The sequence below is a fragment of the Euprymna scolopes genome, chromosome 46 (assembly GCF_053919585.1).
Source record: "Euprymna scolopes isolate OS-2025 chromosome 46, ASM5391958v1, whole genome shotgun sequence".
Taxonomy (NCBI): Eukaryota; Metazoa; Mollusca; class Cephalopoda; order Sepiida; family Sepiolidae; genus Euprymna; species Euprymna scolopes.
This window is the reverse complement of record NC_136527.1, coordinates 73,910,011-73,927,233: the sequence shown is the minus strand read 5'-3', so window position 1 is coordinate 73,927,233 and position 17,223 is coordinate 73,910,011. Positions and strand designations below refer to the sequence as shown.

Sequence of the window (17,223 nt, the reverse complement as noted above, 5' to 3'; positions counted from 1 at the left end):
TACACGTTTTCGTAAATGTTTACTTTAACTACAACAGAACACCGACCAATAAAATTTGTTTCATATAGGTTTTCGGGGTTGCTGACAACGAATCTGATATCCAAACCCGTCGCAAATTTACGGTTTGCATGATATTAACCCCTGAACCCTCGCACCATTTTGTGCCAACTCACCGCCATCGTTTATGCTCTTACAATATGGACGCGTGTAGTAAGGTGACTTGTCACATCGCGGAAGAATTTTTAAGCAGACATTTGAAATAACAAGCAAGAAAGTTTTCAAAAAACCACCAAATGTGGTTCATTTTTCTGTGTTACGTAGTTTTTGATGCTTTTTAATTGATCTAAAAAAATTTAGTTTTCACGAGCGGTTTACAAAAACATTTTTCTTTTTCGTTTTTTTTATTTTTTTTGCAGGGGGGGGTATCCAATTATAAAATTTGTACAACATTTAAGAGGTGCTTTGCTTCTGCAGTTTAATCTACTGTTTTACCGTAAGTAACGCGCCGACACCACCCGTCCCTCCACCGCCCTGCAGAATTTTTGTAAAAAATTAAACAGTTCTTCTGCTTGGTGTATGTCGGCGCGTTACTTACTGTAAATTGGTGGGGAGGGGGAGGCGTTACTTACGGAAAAACAGTAAATTAAACTGCAAAAGCACCTGTTACATGTTGTACAAGTTCTATAATTGAATAACCCCCATAAACGATGACGGTGAGTTGGCACAAAATAGTGCGAGGGTTCAGGGGTTAATACCATGCAAACGGTAAATTTGCGACGGGTTTGGATATCAGATTCGTTGTCAGCAACCCCGAAAACCTATATGAAACAAATTTTATTGGTCGGTGTTCTGTTGTAGTTAAAGTAAACATTTACGAAAACGTGTAATCGGTTCGAAAATCATTACCCACGTTAAATTTTCCAATACATTGTATGTTTTTCAAGCTGAATAAACATGTTACATTAAATAAAAACACTAAAACAATTATCCAGTTTGGTAGAAAAGTAACTTATCTTGCCTTTGATAACATTTATTTGTTATATATTTGTTTTTTGACAACTTTTTCGAATCTATGTGTACAGTAATACAAACCCGAAATTCCTTTTCTTTTTACAATAATTTTGATAAAGAATATTTTTCATTCAATTAAATAAATAAATTCATTTTCTTTTTTTCAATAATTTTATTTGGTATTTGTACAATTTGTACATAAAAAAAATGAAAATATCGAAAAAAAAAGTTTCAATTGTATGTATCCGTTATGGAACGATGTTCTCCGAAAAAAATTTTCACTTAATTTCATCAAGTAGTTTTTTGGGGTTTTTTTTTTTTACAGCGAAAAAACAATTTGCTCTGATACCGAGCAAAATGTTCGATTTTTAGGAAGAAAAGCTAGAATGGGGCACGCCGTAAAAATTTACCAAATTTTTAAATAATGAATAAATAAAATGATAATAATTTCTACGAAACGGCAACGACCTGTATATTTTTAACATGTTGAAACTTTTTTAAAAAGTTTATCTTACTTCAAAATTTTCACAAAAAAAAAAAAAACGATGATTAACTGTTGAGAGTCATATAAAAATATTAAAAAGAAAAACTTATTTTTTCTGAAACTAACCCTAAGTCTAAGTTGAAAGCCACCCCCAGACTTGAGGGTTAGCAGTAGAATAAGTCAGTTTTTTTTTTAAATTAGTTTTTTGCAGGCATTAAACTCTCTGCCAGTTAAGCTGTAGGGGACTAGGATATATAAATATCATTTATTTGCTGTTGAAAGAAATGAACATTTTAGTTATAACATGTCCGCGCGTATGTAACCAATGTCCGTTGCAGGACTAGTGTTGTAGCAAGCATAGGAAATGTGTTTTCATCTCAAGTTCGGGTCACTATTGTTTGTTCGCGCGTGGGAAGAGAAATAAATGCTGTAGGAAAATTGAGAATGGTAGTCCAGCGTGTAGACAAAGGATAGGATATTAGAGTTGTCATCAGTTAGTAGTCAACTACGCTAAGGTGTTCTTAGTGGCCAGTCGTAGATGGAGAAAGAAAGAGTGAGAATGTATACATACAGTCTTTAGCTCGTGCCCCATACATAGTAGGAAGTGGGCGTGAGGTGCGCTGGCGCGCGCGCCGAAACGGCGGCAGCCTGTTCACCCAACCTCTCTAATTGAGAGTTGGTTCTAAAGAGGATTAGAAACAGCTTATCGCCTTGTTTTTATACTCGTTTCCAGAGTGTATTTTGCGCATGTGTATTTCCTTAGAAAGCGGAAGTGACGTCGTCCATGTGCTGTGTTCGTGTTCGCGTGTGTGAGTACATGTGTATACGTAAGTGTGTGTGTATATATACGTGAATGTGAGTGTATGTACGCGAACGTGAATAAGTGTACATGTGTGGACGTGGGCACGTATGTTTGTGTGCGCGTATGTATATGACAGCTTGAAATATGAATGTGTGTTTTGTGTGAGACTTGAAAAAGGCTCGTACAAAGCTACAATGCATTAAAAAAATGCAATGGAAAAAAGCTTCAAAACAGTTTCAGCAGTTTAAAACTATACAGTTATTTGCTTTTGCTTTGTTTTGTTTTTTTACTATTAACTATTTTGAACTGCTGGAAATATTGTGTCCGAGATGGGTATATTTGCTGATGATATAATGCCCTATAACATGCCTGAGGGAAGAACGGATGTACATAAATCTAAGACAAGTGGCTGAAGCATTAGAAAAATGACTGAATGGAGCCGTAAATGAATGGTAGCATTTAATGCTAGTAAGACTAAGCTGCTCTAGCAGTGTCAGAAATTTCGTGAAAACTATTGAATAATTCCACCCACTATCTTTCGAAGCTTATAACTCCTCGAAAAATGTAATTTAAGCCCTAATTTTTTTTTGTCAATTAAAGGAGCAAGGACCAAGGTTTCATTAAAAAAAAAACAAAAAAAACAAACAACGTATTTTTTTTTAAAAAAAGGTTTTAAACTTCGGACTTTACAGGTAAATTTCTAAAAAACACTACTTTTTTTTGTTTTAAATTTGAATATATTATTTATTGATCTTTTATCTTCAATTTGTGATATATAAAACTTTGGTACATAAATTAATTATTTACTTTTTAATAGACATTTGAAAATGGGGGGGAGTGCATGAATTAAAAAAAAACGTTTTCTAAAATATTATATTCATTTTATTGGAAAGAGCATAAAATTTTCACATTGACCCTGAAAATATTGTAAAAATAAAATCAATAGAAAAATTTTGATGGATTTTTAAAGTTTAAAAATTGAAAAATACTGAACTCGTAACATTCAATTAATTTCATTACTATTTTTAAAAAAAATATTTCTATTACTTTTTATACAACTTTAATAGTTTATTTTGGAATTATAATCCATAAAGAAAATAAATAACCCACTTTTAAAAGAGAAATTACGAGTTTTTTATATTTTATTTGCAGTTTCATGTTAGGGGTGTCAAAAATTCCTACAAAAATTCTGATACACCTAAAGCTGCTCTCCTTTAACAATTACAAGACACCTCTCCAACCGTCAATATCCATGACAAATAAACCCTACCTGAGAATTCTTCTTTCAAACTCCTCGGCCTAACAATCATGGGCAATATGAACTTGAACAAATACATTGCGGACATTGCAAAGACTGCTGCAAAGAAGGTGGGTTCCCTCTATCAAGCTAGAAGACGAATCACACCTGAGAGTATCCTGTATCTCTACAAAACCGCAATTCGCCCATGCATGGAGTATTGTTGCCACATCTGGGCTGGTGCATCTACCGCTAGTCTCTCCCTCTTGGGTAGGGTCTAAAAAAGAGTTGTCAATCTAATCTATAAAGTTCTGGATATGTGTACATCATTTTGTTATAATCGATGGACATACATACAATGCAAATGAATATTGATCTCGAATAAGATACGATGTCTCCGCACCCGCAAAGAGTCTTGATTGGTCCCCAAACATACACACAAGCGGATCTTCGTCGAAGTTAGTTACTATGCATTATACTCTTGAAAATCAAATTACGGGATAATTCCACATTCTGGATATTACCTCAAATTTGGAGCTCGTTTCTAATAAAACAGATAAGTGTATTACCTCTAATTTCCATGTGAATTACTAATCATTTGACCTCGCACAGACTGGGAATAACTGAAAAGACTCTCTTTCTTGGATAGGATCAAAAAAAAAAAGAGTTTTCAATCTAATATATCCCACTTTGTCAACTAAGCTCCAACCCCTGTCCCATCGCCACAATGTTGCATCTCTGTGCCTGTTTTACAAATATTTTAATGGAATGTTTTTGTTTTTTTTGTTTTGTTTTTTTTACACAGTGATCACCACTTATCAAAGCCCGGAAGCCACTCAGGGATAAGGGTTATTGCAAGTACATTACGTTAGTGTGGAGATTTGATGAAGTGTTTACTTAAGGGGGCGGTTCATTAGGAATTTGTTAATGTTGGACTTGAAGACATCCAAGTTGCAGTCCGGTGGGAAGCAGGCAGACGGAACAGAGTTCCACAGGCGTGCAGTTCTAAGAAAGAAGCTTTGTTCATGGAATCCGCGTTTTGATTTAGGCACAGATATAGAGTGGGGGAAATTTTTCACAGTGGATTTAGCTAGATGGGTGTTTTTCGTAAAAGATTGGCGAGGGGGGACCAGAGATTGGAGTTCAGACGAGCATCTGCCATGGAAATAGTGATAAAAAAAGGATAGGCTCGCAACGTCTCTTCTGTGGGAGAGAGGTTGCAGGGTAGAGAAAAGGGCATCCCCCACTAAGCCACGAAGTCTATTTTGTACTCTGTCAAGGCAGGATAGGCTGTTTTTAGCAGCTCCTGCCCAGATATGGCAACAGTATTCCATCCTTGGACGTACTTGGCTTTTATATAGATAGAGAATTGCATCAGTAGTGAGATATCTTCTGGAGCGATAGAAAGATCCCACCATCTTTCCAGCGACCTTGGCAACAGACTTGATGTACGTGTTCCATTTCAGATCAGGAGTAAAGGTCAAACCCAGAAGCTTGTCAAAACACGGGGCCTCACCCAGACGAGAGCCATCCATCACAATTGATGCCAGATGGGGATCAGAACGTTGATGATGTAAGGATAGGAGTTTGGTTTTGGATGAACTCGTTGCACTTGTGTCCCCCCCCCCGACTTATAAACTCATAGGACTTGTGCCTCCTCGACGTACGTACATATGCCCGACAAACCCGCTTAGCAACAAAATCGCACCCCTTCACAGTTGAGGTCCCTAAATGCCAGGAAGCTTTCTACTCTAATAGTTTCATCCTTCAAACATCTAGACTTTGGTGGAATTCCCTTGCTGCTACCTAACTGTACAATGCAGAAGTTTAAATGTAATGTAAACCAACATCTTGTTAATCTTTCCTAGGCATAATTCCAAATAGTAGTCCTTTACAGCCAAGTGGTGATATGCCTTAGAGGTGAACGTGAGTAAAAAATAAAATTTTATGTTTAGTTTATATGTTTTATAAATTGTGCTAAAATCCTAAAATAATTATCATTTTTTTTAATGTTTTTTTTTTTTCTTTTCTTTTCATTAAGGTTTTCAAGATGTGCACACATAATTGCCTAAAAAAGTAGAATTTCATTTTTTGGAGAAGGTGATTTAGGCGAGGGTATTAATCTACAATTAATACCGAGAACAATTGATACGTTATTTCCATGGGAACTGCTCATCTGAGCTCCAATCTCTGGTCTTCCCTTTTTTTGACAACTTTTTCGAATCTATGTGTACAGCAATACAAACCCAATGAACACTTTATTTCCGTAAGTTAGTTAACGAACATTTTGTTTACAGATTTTTTGCGCATGTCACGGCACACAAAAATTCTCATGTTTATATGCATTTGTCACTACTTTTATCGATTCGTGCTTAAAAGTGCTCGTCTGAGCTCCTATCACTGATCTCCCCTCACCAATCTTTCACGAAAAACACCCGTCGAGCTGAAACCACTGTCAGTAGTTTTCCCCACTCTTTATCTGTGCCTAAATCAAAACGTAGATTCCATGAACAAAGCTTCTTTCTTAGAAGTGCACGCCTGTGGAACTCTCTTCCGTTTGCCTGTTTCCCACCTGACTACAACTTGGATGTCTTCAAGTCCAACATAAACAAGTTCCTAATGAACCGCCCCCTTAAGTAAGACACTTTATCAAATCTCCATTACTAGCGATTACTACGATACTATCCCATTGATTACTGTACACGCAATAACCCTTATCCCCGAGTGGCCTCCGGGCCTTGATAAGTGGTGACTTCCTTGTAAAATAAAAAATAAATAAATAATCTTTGATAGCAATAATAATAAAAAAGAACATGTTTCAGTTAACTGTCCTAAAATGCTAGAATGACCCATAAATGGGGGGATCATTTTACGTTAAATTAATATGTGAAACTGCTCTAGAATCTCATTTGAAAGAGATGGAAGGTGCTAATCTACAATAATACCAGGGTTTGTTTTACAATTCACAGAGGTACGAAAAAGTGGTAAAAAATGTAAATATATAACAAATAAATGTTACCAAAGGCAAGATAAGTTACTCTTCTACCTATCTGGAAAGGTTTTTAGTGGTTTTACTCGCTTTAAAATCAGTCCGAAAAACATAGACAGTCGAACGATATGTACGAACAAGAAAATGGTGGCGAAAACTGACACCCTAAATATTTTGTTTTGTGTCGTGGTAACTTATATTGGGTAAGTTTCTAACAGTATTTTGTGAAATTTTATGTTAAGTCATTTTCAAAACTTTAAATATTTACGGTGTCAGTTTTCTCCGTCATTTTCTCGTTTGCACTGATCGTTCGCCAGTATATGTTTTTCAAATCGATTTTAAAAACTTTTCCAAATAGGTAGAAGAGTAACTTATCTTGCCTTTGGTAACATTTAATTGTTATATTTTATTAAATTTTGTCTACTTTTTCGTACCTCTGTTGATTGTAAAACAAACCCTAATACCAATATCAGATATATCAGGGTACAAAGCAGTTTTCAAAATTTAGTGAACATGGATCTTTTCGTCTCCCTCTTTCTCTCAGAAGAGACGTTGCGAGTCTGTTGTTGCTCTGTCGTTACTCTTATGGTTGGTGCTCAGCTGAGCTCTAATCCATGGTTCCTCCCTGTAAAACGTTTGCTACAACTGCCTTTTTGGGCCAAGATCAAAGTGTAGTATCTGTTCTTCAGATGCTGCACTTCCATTTCTTGTTCTCTTTCGGTGGAGAATCAATCCTTCACGACTGAGACAATTTTTTATTTTTGTACCTTTTCTCCACGTTAAAAAACGACCCTGGTGTCTAACTCTGTCCCGTGGGGAGGCATTGTAAATAGGTACAACTATCGTCAACAACTTCTCTCACTCTATCTGTACCTCAATCATTATGAGTCGCATCTTTCGTTTGGTGCGGGTTGCGAACCCACATGACTTATTTTTTGTTATTCCTTCAGATCCAGGGCAAGTTGGTTGAGGGACGCCCAACTGTTAAGAAATGTCCAAGCAAAAATATTTTCTCTCTGCTTTCACCTTGGCTTTCCTCTGTTTCTTTTGCCTTCTAACATACCCTCAAAGCATAACTTTGACAAGCCAATTATTGATTGTTTGATATGGCCCAAAAGTTTAAGGGTTTTACTTTTGATTTTGTCAAATAGAGGAGGGAAGGGAAGTAGTTTGACAGAGTGTGGATATTTTGGGTTTTTTTTTTGATCAGGCGATGTTCTGTAATGAAACACATTACATAATTTTAAAACGACTCAATGCGATTGGCTAGTTGTTTAGTCCATGTGATACAATCAGGATCATATAAAACTACTGGGAGGACATAAATTAAATAAATTTTTACTTTAGCGGTTATCGGCACCCTCTTTTGATTTTAGAATGGTGCTGTGTTTTTGGAAAGCCGCCCAACCTAGCCTGATTCTGTGTTTCAGTGTCGTCTCATGATCACTGTACCTCAAACTAAACGAACATTCCATGAGCAGAGTTTCTTTCCTAAAACTGTCGTCTGTGAGACTCCATACAGTATGACTGCTTTCCATCTGACATTAACATGGTCATTTTCAAATCTAATGTAAATAAATTCCTGTTAAGCCGTCTTTTTGAATAGTTAAACTCAACCAAAGTTCCGCTATTACTGATCATGTTGTCTGACCGTCTCTCTCTCTCTCTCTCTCCCTCTCTCTCTCTCTCTCTCTCTCGGGCAGTCCGTCGATTTTGACGATGACACGGAGGTCTGTTAGTGTCCGTGTTGAATGAAGGTGCAATATGAGTCCGATCGGAGCTCTGAAACCCCAGCCGCAGATGTGACACCTGATGGCAGGAAATACAGGTTTGATCTCTAATGGCATCAGCTGCGTCTGATACCACATTTCTCCAAACTATCCGATGAAGACGGTCATTGGTATACATACATATATATACATGCACGCATACATACATATATACACATACATACACATACACACATCTATAAACATACACACATATATACATACATATATACATACACAATACATAATACACATACATATACATACACACATGCATACATACACATATACATACATATGCATACACATATATACACACATATACAAATACAAACACACCACATATACATACATATACACATACAAATACGTACACATATGCACATATACATACATACACATACATTTACCTACATATCACATATATATGCACCTACACACAGACATACATATATACACATATGCATACATACACACACAAACATATATATACATATATACATACAAACGCAAAAACATACATGCATACATGATGATTGCAACGTCTTGGCAGACGAGTGCCACTCCCTCAAAACTTTTAAAATCCATGAGCCAAAATGCCTGAGGAAGTATCTATACAAATATGATGTTACAGAGTCTTAGCTTTGTACGACAGCTAAGTCTCTCTCTCGGTTCAAAATGTTGAGATCCAGCAATAAGCAAGAGCAAGATAGCCAGCAACAAATTAAACTGCAGACCAGCTTAATGCGGGTAATGGTCTTCCGCTTTATGGTTTTTTAAATCAGAGATTTGCTTCTCCTAGAAAGGTTGCCTTCACCACGGCTTACTGGATCCCTCTCTACCCCAATACACATATACACACACACACACACAAATATACACGGTGCTAGTTGGCCGTTGACCCCAGAAAAAGAGTTCATTCGCCCTTTGGAAGGTCTTGTTTTTAATCCTTCAGGGAGACTAGCCGCCCTCCTCACCAAACAAGTCTGGTGGGGGAACCAGTTTAGTCGCGGGTGACCCGACCATGAGGCAGGTAGTACTGGGTTACATGGTACCAGTAGCATATGACATGACCTGACATACAACATACAACATACATACATACAAACATACATACAGACAGCATACATTTAAACAGACAGGTGAGATTAATATAATAGATGGTTCCCATATCGTATTAAACTAATTATAAACAATAGATAACATATGTAAATAATAAGCATAAAAATTAATATATATATATAGATGGATATAGATATACATTAATATAAAGAAATAATCTATATATAAAAGTGAAAATGTGTGTTAGTGTGTGAAACTTTTTATATAGTGTCTAAATCATAATACCTACGAGTTAAGACCGGGGATCGCGTCTATCTTTAATTTGCCCGACTTTTACGCGCTATTTTCGAGATTTTTTTCGATCGCCGCATGTTCGTTTTGCTTTTCAGTATAATCAGCGGTTGTCCAGAAAGCAAATTAACGTTTGGTCAGTGTCAGTTTTCACCGTCATATCAGACAATTGCTTTCATTTTGACACTACCCTAATAAAGGGGGAGCTGGTTTTCCCCGACACGTTGGGAAACAAAACCAGACAAAGTTGGGTAAAAAAACAAACTCTGGGTAAAAAAAACAAAAAAACTCAATTTTGACTGCGGAATAGTTCTTTTAAGTGCGGAATTTCATTTTCTTTGACCTAATTAGATTCGCCGCGCACTTGCCATTTATAAATGTTAAATTGAAATTAGTTTCAGTTACTTACCAAGTTTTTTGCCTCAACGTTCCGGGTTTGATACTACCTACCTACCAAGGCTCTTTTTTTATTTTGCTTTTTCTTTTTTTACATCATGTTTGTTGTTTTTTTTTTTTTTTTCGTTTTTCCGATTTTTCAAAAGAAGTTTAACATAGGATTTGGATCAACCCCCCCCCCCCAACACACACACCTACGAAAAACTTTTTATCGCTGTTTTTTTTTTTTTTCCGATTTTTCAAAAGAAGTTTAACATAGGATTTGGATCAACCCCCCCTTCCCCCAACACACACACCTACGAAAAACTTTTTATCGCTGTGTTTTTTTTTTTTTTGTCCATTTTCTTTTATATTTGTTTCGAGCCTACCTTCCTACCAAAACTTTTCTTTTCTTTTTTTTATCTACCCCCCCCCCTCCAAATCACACACCTACAAACACCAGGTACCCCCGCTAGTCTATATATATATAAAAGGCAAAATACGCATGAGAGTTTTTGTATGTCCAACAAAGGCTTTTTTCGCCGGACTTCCGGGGGGGGGGGTACTATCGCTTAGAAGTGTTTATATACCCCCTAGATAATAATATCTAGGATTTGCAGGTGCGCGTCGCGTCTAGATTTATCTATGTCAAATTTTACACGATTATTGCTATTTCGGCGCCTCTCGTGTTGATTCGGCTGATTCATATAAAAGCGAAACTGATCTGAAGCGAAGGTGCGGTTCCCGGCACAAAAGCCAGGAACGTCCAGAAAGCAATGGGCGTTTGATCAATATGGGGGAGACTCCTTATATCAGACAATTGCTATTCATATCGACACTCTCCTCTTTATGGGGAGCTGGTTTCCCCCCCACAACATTTTGGCGGAACAAAAAGTTGGGAAACGAAACCATAAAAACTGTCTCGCAGTAAATGTTCACGGCGGGACTTCTGTGGCGTGATCATTAAAATCGCGCACCTGTACATTTAACTTTTTCATTGTTAGAATTAAACTCTGTTCAGTTACTCTTCCTTCGTGGGCGAGTGGGGAAATTGTCAGGTTTTTTTCACACTTTCTTTTGCACCTTCGCCTCAACGTTCCAGGTTCGATCCTACTACCTAATTACCCAAACTTTTTGTTAAATTTTTTACCCCCCCCCCCAACACACACACACACATACACACACACCCGGGCAACGTCGGGTACCCTCGCTAGTCTATAATATAAATCTCACCTGTCTGTTTAAACGTATGTATGTATGCCTATAACTTTCGACAGAGGCGATGGATTATCATGAGATTGGTATCGTTTTGAAGGTCGACCCTTCGGACGACAAATATAAAAAAAAATTGGCCAAAAACATTAATTCCTTCACCCTCAACTTGGCACTTTTCTACAGGGAGGGATCGTTTTTTTGTTTTTTTTCGGCAATATTTTCAAAAGTCATCGCCTCTTTTTGATTGTCTAACCTTAATTTAAACCTATGTCGCTTCCAGGTTGGCGATGGGCGTAACAGCTAACACGTTACGTTTTTTTTTGTTTGTTTGTTTTTTTTTCACTTTCTTTTCCTCCTTCATGGTACAAGTTTGAGCCTGTTTGCCTACTACCATTTTTTTTTTTTAACGCTCGCAATTTTCCTTTTTTTCTTTCTTTTTTTTTTTTTTTTTTTTTTTTTTGCTCATTCAAAACCCATTCAAAATCACCTCGCGTTACAGGGAGCGGGGGTTCGAGCCTGCTTGTCTGCTACAACTTTTATTTATTTATTTATTTTTTTGCTCAACACACACTTCCAAAACACCCATGACAAGTAATCAATAGAGGATTGATTCTGTAATACTTACTAATACATACGCAATCTGCATAAATTAAAATATCATGTTTAAGCGTATTGTACGACCAGGCAACACCGGACTGCCAGCTAGTCTACAATAATATGAATATCCGATATACCTACGTGACCAAAGTATGTTGTAGGTTTTAGTTTTGTGGGCAAATAAGTTAAATAAAACGAAGCGTCCAATGGTTAAAGTGCTGTTGCTCACCCCCACCCGCCACGCCCCGCCTCCATGATTGCTAGCCTACGGCAGGTTAACCTACATTTGAGTAATTTGTCGCTGTGTTTTTGCAGTAGCTAAATCACCCCCTACGCCACTCACACGAAATAGTCTGGACCCAACCCCGAACCACCCCACATACAAGAGATTATGTTTAGATTGTTACTGCTTTGCTTTGGTGTATCAATCGTTAGATGTACTTTTGTGCTTACTGACAGGGGTTAGTGAGATGGAGTGATTATTGTCAGCAGCCGAAAGATGAGGAGTAATGGTTGCGTTTAATTGTACCTATTTACTATGCCTCCCCACGGGACAGAGTTAGACACCAGGGTCGTTTTTTAACGTGGAGAAAAGGTACAAAAATAAAAATTGTCTCAGTCGTGAAGGATTTCTCCTCCACCGAAAGAGAACAAGAAATAGAAGTGCAGCATCTGAAGAACAGATACTACACTTTGATCTGGTTCATCAGGAATTTGTTTACGTTGGGTTCGAAGACATCCAGGTTGTAGTCAGGTGGGAAACAGGCAGACGGAACAGAGTTCCACTGGCGTGCTGTTCTAAGAAAGAAAGAAGCTGTGTTCATGGAATCTACGTTTTGATTTAGGCACAGATAGAGAGTGGGGAAAATTTTTGACAGTGGCTTCAGCTAGATGGGTGTTTTTCGTAAAAGATTGGCGAGGGAGGACCAGAGATTGGAGCTCAGACGAGCACCTGCCATGGAAATAACGATAAAACAGAATAAAGAAGGGGGTGAAACACAAATATGCAACAAATACACGTTACCAAAGGCAAGCAGAGTTCCTATTTACAATGCCTCCCCACGGGACAGAGTTTGACACCAGGGTCGTTTTTTAATGTGGAGAAAAGGAACAAAAATAAAAATTGTCTCAGTCATGAAGGATTTCTCCTCCACTGACAGAGAACATGAAATTGAAGTGCAGCATCTGAAGAACAGATACTACACTGTGATCTTGTCCCGAAGGCCAAGTCAAGCAGAGTTTACTCTTCTACCTATCCAGATAATTTTATTTGTGTTTTACATATTTTAAAGGTTTTTTTTTTTGTTTTTTAGTCCGAAGCAGACAGAGAAAAAAAAAAGGTGCTTCTTTAGAATTACACTTATTTGGAAAAAAAAAAAAAAAAAAAAAATTGAGAAAAATCTTTACGGTGTACGTACTCGTCACAGAAAAATTTCATATTCCAAAAATCACATAAATTGATCAAGTATTGTTTTAATTAAGAAAATAGACATAGAATTTTGATCAATCCTGTTTAATAAATAAGAGAGAGATAACTCAATTCGAACTATCGAGATCAGAATCAATCTTATAATGGATACAATTTAGTATTAATCGCTAAAAATCATGAATTTTGATTTTCTTTGTTAAAAAAAACAAAAACTATTATATCAATTTATGTGATTTTTGGAATATGAAATCTTCATTCCGCGACGAGTACGTACTTTATAAAGATTTTTCTGTACTTTTTTTTTTTTTAAATAAACGTAATTCTTAATAAGTATTCATAGAAAAGGATAAGCTTTTTAAAAAAAGCTTTAAAATATGTTAAAACACAATTAAACTTATCCGGGTAGGTAGAAGAGTAACTTATCTTGAATTTGGTAACATTTCTTTGTTGTTGTTTTTTTTTTTACCCTATTTTGTTCTAGGTATTTGGGTATTTAGTTCTCTCCCACCGTAAAAATCGTGACACTAGGGTCGGAAAGTGAGTATTAAAAAAGTAATGGTAAGGGCGCCTCAGGCGATTAACAATAAACTAACCTTTTCTCAAAAGAGAGAAAGCAAAGCCTGGGAGGGTGGACCTCCTAGAACTGCTCAGAACCAACATTACACCACAATCAATAGGGACCAGGTCATTACAGCTTCTGGGTTTGATCTTCACTCCTGACCTGAAATGGAACACGTACGTCAAATCTGTTGCTAGGGTCGCTGGAAAGATGGTGGGATCCTTCTACCGCTCCAGAAGATATCTCACTACTGATGCAATTCTCTATCTATATAAAAGCCAAGTACGTCCAAGGATGGAATACTGCTGCCATATCTGGGCAGGAGCTGCTAAAAATAGCTTATCCTGCCTTGACAGAGTACAAAATAGACTTTGTGGCTTAGTGGGGGATGCCCTTTTCTCTACCCCGCAACCTCTCTCCCACAGAAGAGACTTTGCGAGCCTGTCTTTGTTTTACCGTTATTTTCATGGCAAGTGCTCGTCTGAGCTCCAATCTCTGGTCCCCCCTTGCCAATCTTTTACGAAAAACACCCGTCTAGCTGAATGCATAGTCAAAAATTTTCCCCACTCTCTATCTGTGCCTAAATCAAAACGTAGATTCCATGAACACAGCTTCTTTCTTTCTTAGAACAGCACGCCAGTGGAACTCTGTTCCGTCTGCCTGTTTCCCACCTGACTACAACCTGGATGTCTTCGAATCCAACGTAAACAAATTCCTGATGAACCGCCCCCCTTAAGTAGACACTTTATGAAATCTCAACACTAATGTACAACGTACTGTACATGCAATAACCCTTATCCCTGAGTGGCTTCCGGGCCTTGATAAGTGGTGACCTCTTTGTAAAAAAAAAAAAAAAAGGAATGCTCTAATCTCTGTTGATTTTGGGGGTCAAGGTGCTTATGTACTTACTTATATACATGTGTGTGTGTGTGTGTGTGTGTGTGTGTGTGTGTGTGTGTGTGTGTGTGTGTGTGTATGAAGAGTAATACAAGCGTGTGCATATACATATCTATATATTAATACGATAGCGTGTTATTTTGTGTGTCATGCTTACATCTTTTTTCTTCCGAGTGACTGTCGTTTAATTGTTATGACCTTCCATTTCTTGTAATAAATAATTTTTCCAAGAATTCTTCATAAGTTTTGGCTTTAACCATAGCTGATGCCACTCAAGTCATCTATTTTTTTTTTTTATAAATAATTTTAGCAAAAATTCTCACATAAGTTTTGGTTGTAGCTGAATATATATTTTTTGTATTTATATTTTTTATTTTTGAAATAAAGAATCGATAGTAAATTGGTTATAATAATATATATGAGATCTGCAGGCATTAAAATATCATATTTAAGCATATTTTACGACCGGGCAAAAATTCAGGAAAAACTAATGAACAGTTACCGGGTAATCGTCCAGACACACAGACGCCACTGAAAACAGGTCACTCTTTGATAAATCGGAGGATAAAAAATATATGTTTCCGGTCTGTGAGATGATTAAGTAGTTAAGCACCTTTGTTTGGAAAGTTACGCCCTCCCCCCAGGAAAAATCCCCTTTTTTCTGAGATGTGCATAGGTAAAAAAAAATGAAATCTGCAAGAATTTAAATATATTTAACCATGATTTACGACCGGATTCAGATAAATATATTTGCATTTTTAAACAAAATATCTACAATAATATCAGAGCGTCTCCATTTACACTGAACATCTACAGAATGCCAACATCAATATATTACATATGAATGAGTCCTCTGTGGAATTTCAACAGGTCTCGCTAGTCTATATATTAATATGATAACATATGTGTTATTTTGTGTGTCATGCTTACATCTTTTTTCTTCCGAGTGACTTATCGTTTAATTGTTATGACCTTCCATTTCTCGTAACAAATAATTTTACGAAGAATTCTTCATAAGTTTTGATTTCGGTTTTGATTATAGCTGAAGGAACTCAAGTTATATGTATATATATATATATATATATATATATATATATATATATATATATACACATATATTTTTTGTCTTCGTAAGTTTTGGTTTGATTTTGATTCAAGCTGATGCACCCAAGTCATATGAATATATTTTGTTATTTTTTAAATCGCAACTTTATAATATATAATCGCAACTTTATAATATATAATCACAACTTTATAATATATAATCACAACTTTATAATATATAATCACAACTTTATAATATATAATCGCAACTTTAATATATAATCACAACTTTATAATATATAATCACAACTTTATAATATATAATCACAACTTTATAATATATAATCACAACTTTATAATATATAATCGCAACTTTAATATATAATCACAACTTTATAATATATAATCACAACTTTATAATATATAATCACAACTTTATTATAATCACAACTTAATAATATATAATCACAACTTTTCAATGATTTCAATTTTAAGAATACTTTTTATTTTTAGATTCAAATATTAATAACTCCATTTTATTTCAGTATTTAATTTATGTAACTTTCGGAAGAACCCCCCCCCCCCATCCGCTTTTCTTTTTTATCGTAAGTTTCTTAAAACGTGACTAGCTAAAGTTCAGAATAAAATCACGCTTTTCTTTTAACGGTTAATTTAAAAAAAAAAAATCTTTTTGAACGCTGTTAACTTAAATTCCTCATTTCAGTTTACATTATGGAGACGGACGTGTTTTTGTTGAGATAAGTGATTTCAATTTTAATCATACTTTTATTTTTAGATTCAAATATTAATAACTCCATTTTATTTCAGTATTTAATTTATGTATTTCTGTTTTATTAAATGCTAGCTTTTTTTTTCTCGTCCATAAATGTTTATTTATCTACCAAGTTGATTGCAAAAATAGATTACGAATTTGTACTCATTCTTAGTTCGTGAGAGGGGAATCTATCACCATACTTTCCTTTAAACACGTCCGTTGGACTTTTATTAAGTAGAATACTTAATTTTTTTGGGGGGGGGAGAGTAGAAAACGCATTGTGGATGCGTTATCGGCAGCTCCTGTTACTCTCGCTTCTTCTTATTTGTCCCTCAGTCCTCATTTTTTAATGAGTGATTTTTCTGACAAAGGGAGAAGAAAAAGCTGTTTTCTAGATTGGCAGTATTTTGCGCGAACATTTGGCAGAGATGGCGGAAATTTTCTGTTTCTATGTCTATCCTTGTAGCAATGTCACTAGTAAGGGTGCTGGAGGTAAACGTTTTGTCTGGGCTGACGTTATCCGCCTGATAGTCAGGGACCCGAACCTTGGATTAACCACCAAGGAGGCTGTCCTATCAGCAGGTGCAAAGTACTGGAGCTGCTGTATTGCCATTTGGTGAATGGATTCTGGACCATGCAGTAGCTTCTGGTGGGGCCTCTCGATGCCATACTAGTGGGTAATTGTTA

At 36.2% G+C, this 17,223-nt stretch overlaps 1 protein-coding gene across 2 annotated transcripts in view; it reads left to right on the top strand.

Annotated features, from left to right (window-relative positions):
- The window catches only part of LOC145270927 (uncharacterized), an 87,700-nt gene that overhangs the window by 631 nt on the left and 69,846 nt on the right, over positions 1-17,223 (top strand). The gene's annotated exons all lie outside the window — the stretch shown is intronic.